Below are 4,775 nucleotides of genomic sequence, written 5' to 3'. Positions count from 1 at the left end.
ACAAGTTTGTAGTGAGTGGTAAGTGTACTCTGAGAATGATTTTGAATTCTAAATTCTGAAACAGTAAGAGAGAGAGAGAGAATGAGAGGGAAGAAGAGGAGGGAGGGAGAAAGCTGCGGAGATGCCGCCACTTTTCCTGAAATTTCAAAACTTTGTAATATGCAATTGCGCTATATGGGAGCATTTCCGTCTTTCTAATTTAGGTACGGTTGAGTGTTGAGACCGGAGAAGGCGGAGATTATGAGATTCGCGTTGGCAGATGTGATTTTGGGTTGTTTCTCTATTTTTTTTATTTTGAAAATTCGTTCTGAATTTGGAATTTGATCGCTGAGGCTATGTTTGGTAGCATAGAAAAGAAAAGAAAAGAAAAGAAAACCGTATAGATTCTTGTACGGTTTTCTCCCCATTTTAAATATCTTTGTGCTTGGTTAGCATACAAGCATAAGAAGATTCTTAAATTTAAAATTCAAATTTCTCTTGATTTCTGTGAAATTTTCACTCGCCGCCATTTTTTTTTTCTTCCCGTGAGGACGAGATAAGTTGTATAGAGAAGAGAAAACTTTATATTTTGCTCTTTCTCCAACTCTGTCTCCCTCTCCAGGTGAAGAAACTGATCTCCATCGATCAAAAAAAGACATCACAGGTACCTCTCTCACCTCCAACCCTCTCTCTCTCTCTCTCTCTCGCCTCCAACTCTCTCTCTCTCTCGTCTCTCTCGGACTCAGACGGGAAGAATCCAATCAACGTGGGCGTCGGACTGGAAGATGGAGTTGCTGACTCCGACACCTCCTCCCCAACTCGCCGGACCATACTTCTCCGGCATATATTATCAGACGACTTCCCTTTCCTCACTTGGATCTTCTCGCGATCTTCATCATGATCAGGATCAGGATCAGGATCATTCTGTGACTCCACTATCGCCGGAATTTACGGAAGAAGTTGGTGACAGAATCACAGTTGCAGTTGGGAAGGTTCATAAAACACTGCCTTTGCTTCATTTCTGTTTCCGGAAGTTCGGCTGTCGAGAGATCGTTCTTCTTCATGTCCATCAACCTTCTTCCACAATTCCCACCCTCTGTAAGTTCTTTAAAGTTTCCCCCAATTTTTAAATTTTTATTGTGACATGTTCTTTTCGTTGTGTGATGGGTTTTCTTCTCCAACTCTGGAATGAAATGGGTTGCTGTGACATGGCATTTAGTTTGTTGATTGCCTTGAATTCTCTGAAATGATTTATGGATTACGCTTATATCATTTCCTTTTTAGGTTTCATCTAATTTATCCTTGTTCTTACTCTGATATTTGATTACCCATCTCCAAAGCTTGAACCTGACCTGTATTTCACTTCCTTTTCATATTGCCCGTGTCTAATTGTTCTGAACTAATGTGTCGTTTTACTCTCTCTCTCTCTCTCTCTCTCTCTCTCTTGGGTGAATGGAAAATATATTAAAAGAAAAAACAGTATACAATAACCAGCCAAAAAGGCCATACAAGAAGAGGTCCACTAAATACTAATACAAAGAAACCTCAATGGATTTTTTTCGATACATATATACAAAGAAACCTCAATGGAGGGGATACAAACTATTGCTGTATTGTTTTACTTTCGAATACCCATTGTAGTTTTTCTCTTTCGGGCGTTTATCATACTTGTATTCTTCCTTCACCTAGTATATTTTTCATGATAGAGTAATTTCCGACAGTTTTTAGTGGCAATTCGACAATAAAGTATTAATTTTTTTCTTTTGTTACCTGTAGTAGGAAAACTGCCTGCCAGTCAAGCAAACGAAGGAATGGTGTCTGTGCATCGGAGAGAGGAGATGGAACAGACAAGAAAACTTCTATTCAATTACTTGGCCATTTGCCGGAAAGCTCAGGTGATCTCTCTGATAACTCTTTTCTTTCCCCCGCTAGTAGTTTGGTAAGTGTGAAATATAACATGAATCCGTAATGGTAGTCTCTTTACACATCCTTGGATATTCATAAAGCAAAGGTAAATTTTTGTTGTCTCAACTATTATAACAATTTTCTACCAAAAAAAAAAAAACTATTATAACAATCTTTCCATCCCCGTCAACTGCCCTGCTTTTGAATGATGTGGAGTCACTCCCAATTGACAAAGTAGGTCTTTTGAGTATAAAGAGTGGCCAAATTTGACTGGTGCAATGGATCATTTCTTGATACATTGGTGGGAGGAAAGTAGTCCTCTCTCTCTCATTAAACGAAGGATTTCATTTCCCCTGATCAGTGCCAGGATTGAGTGCCAACCTTGTTGTCAGCAAGCTTATTCTCAGGAAAGTGTATGCGTCTGATGTGTATAATCTACCCCAATATGCACAAGACTACCAGATATATGACCCTCTTGATCGGAGTAAACCAACCACCAAACTTTGCAAATAGCATATTTGCCTGGTGCATCTAGGTAGAATTGCAATAGTAGAAGAGAGTAAACTTAATTATATACTGAAAACCGACCACTGATTCATGAGGCTACGATATGTATTGATTAAGTACTAGTATGGTGTGAGCTGTTGCAGGAAGTTACTTCAAATGATTTGGTATTCCATGTTCAATCCAATTCAAACTATTGAGTTCAGAGAAGATAAAGCTACATAATCTATCTTGTAATGATTTGGAATTTAGGTTTTGGCTCTAAAAAGAAATCAGAACCACGCCGAAATGGACTACTGGAGAATGAAATTAAATGCCAAGTTCACTAGGAGGTTCCAATGTTAATACACAGAATATTCAAGAATGAGAAGAAGAAGAAGAATGAGAGTGACAACATAAATAAACCAATTCTCAACATCTTTTACCATTTATATGGTACTCATGACAATCAAATAATCCTGTAGTCCAAGGATATGACTCAGATTCATTTAAGTAGGGTGACTTGATGGCCACTTGGGTCTCTGGGTCCTAACCCCTTTCTTACTCTGCTCTCATCCAATTCATCTTCTAACAAGACTTTGAAAATTCAGACTACTGGGGCATGCTGAATGAAAGAACTACAGTTTCAGACAAAACTGAGATAACATTTCTGATGATATATTTGAGTCAGTTTTAGAAATTCCCTTCCCTAGAGAGTCACACCCACAACATGAGAATAGTGCTCAAAATTTAAACACTTCAGGTGAGGTCATGGGAAACTTCCATATGCATTGAATGAAAGAAAAATGATCAATTTTGTGAAAATCCTAACAGTGAAAAAAGATCTGGCAGTGTTTTTGATGTGGGTCTTGGAGTTAATCAGAAGGACAGAGATCAATGCCCTGTAGATCTGACATTCGGTTAGTCTCAAGTTCTGTTATCAGGTTCTCTTCTAAATCTGGTTTTTTTTTTTTTCACATGATTCTAGTTTTCTAATGAGCTTTTGAACCTAAATCCAAAAATATGAATTGAAACTCATCCAGTATCATGCATAGCTATTTAAATTTTATTTTCTTTTCTTGTTATGTCAACCAATCACCAAGATTTCTTTTCTTTTCTTTTCTTGTCAATCAAACACCTGTGAAATCTTTATTTTTTCTTTTCTTTTCTTTTCTTTTCTTTTCTTCTCTTTTCTTTTATTTTCTAGATTCTTTTTTCTTTTCTTTTCTTTTCTATGCTACCAAACATAGCCTGAGGGAGAAAAGTTTTCGGGCATTGTTCATGTGGTGCTTTTCCGTTACTATTAGAAATGGAAAAATGTACATCATGACCCTGGGCAGATGGAATCCACATCCTCCCCTTGTAATGAAATGATACCTAAGATATGACCTATAAGATGGGACCTATATGTGTATGGTATTGTATCATAGTATAAGGGAAAATATGATTAAGGATTTACATAGAATGAGATTGATTAATGCTTGATAAAATATTGAAATAGGTCTTGGATTCAGCCATTAAGGGCGAAGGTCTGGATACCCATTGTTAGAAAAAAATAAAAAATAAAAAAGGGTCTTGGATGAATGCTTAATAAAATACTGAAAGTTCTCTATATGAAAAAGAGGAGTTCTTGCATCATAATGGTAGAATATAGTAGGGGTGTCAATTCTGAGCCTGCATCGGTAGGCCCGATCGAACCCAACACATTTATGGCATGTCTTAGACTGGCCCTATTATTAACCGTGTTGGGCTAAACGGGTGTTCATGGTGTAGCCAACTAGCCCATCGGGCGCCCGATCAAACTGATACGTTTATATGCCTGAGTTGAACCGACTCGTTGTAGCCCGATCCCTTTAATACTACATAAAATTTCTATTTTGCCACTACTATAAGAAACTAATTAAGCTTTCTTACACTTTGCTTTGTAGTAAGATTTGATTTAATTAAGCTTTATTCTGTAAGTTGTAATGGTCATAATCTATTTTTTTTTTTTTTAAAAGAACAATAATAATCTCAACCCAATTAAGAATATAATTTTAGGGTAAACACGTTTAAAGCCCGTTTAGACTTAAATATGTCCATAGCCCGATTAAAGCCCATTTAAGGAAGCTCGATTAAAGCCCGACAATTGATCGGCCCGATTATAAACTGTATCATCCAAATGAGAAAAAAGTGAAACAGCATTATCAAAGCTAGTATCAAACAAAAATTGCCACTAAAGTAGTGATTCCTTCATTCGCAACTACTCTAACATCCATATTCCAAATTGGCTTGTTACGCTCGACGCTCCTTTTCAAGAAGTGTTGAAGCATTAATAGATGAAATTGATTTTTCATATTTGTCATGAAAAGGGGGTTAGTATTTCTCATTCATTCAAACAACCTGACATCAATTTTTTTTTTTTTTTT

General features: G+C 36.8%; 1 long non-coding RNA gene across 1 annotated transcript; it reads left to right on the top strand.

The window, feature by feature from the left end:
• Nucleotides 1-877: 877 nt before the first annotated feature.
• LOC122089923 lies at nucleotides 878-2,056 on the top strand. The gene is made up of 2 exons (XR_006143368.1): nucleotides 878-1,077; nucleotides 1,756-2,056. It is a non-coding gene; the product is annotated as an uncharacterized LOC122089923 (long non-coding RNA).
• The last annotated feature ends 2,719 nt before the right edge of the window (nucleotides 2,057-4,775 follow it).

The sequence above is a fragment of the Macadamia integrifolia genome, chromosome 9, assembly GCF_013358625.1.
Source record: "Macadamia integrifolia cultivar HAES 741 chromosome 9, SCU_Mint_v3, whole genome shotgun sequence".
NCBI classification, from domain to species: Eukaryota; Viridiplantae; Streptophyta; class Magnoliopsida; order Proteales; family Proteaceae; genus Macadamia; species Macadamia integrifolia.
Note: the sequence above shows the minus strand (reverse complement) of the source record. Positions and strands in the feature narration are given on the sequence as shown.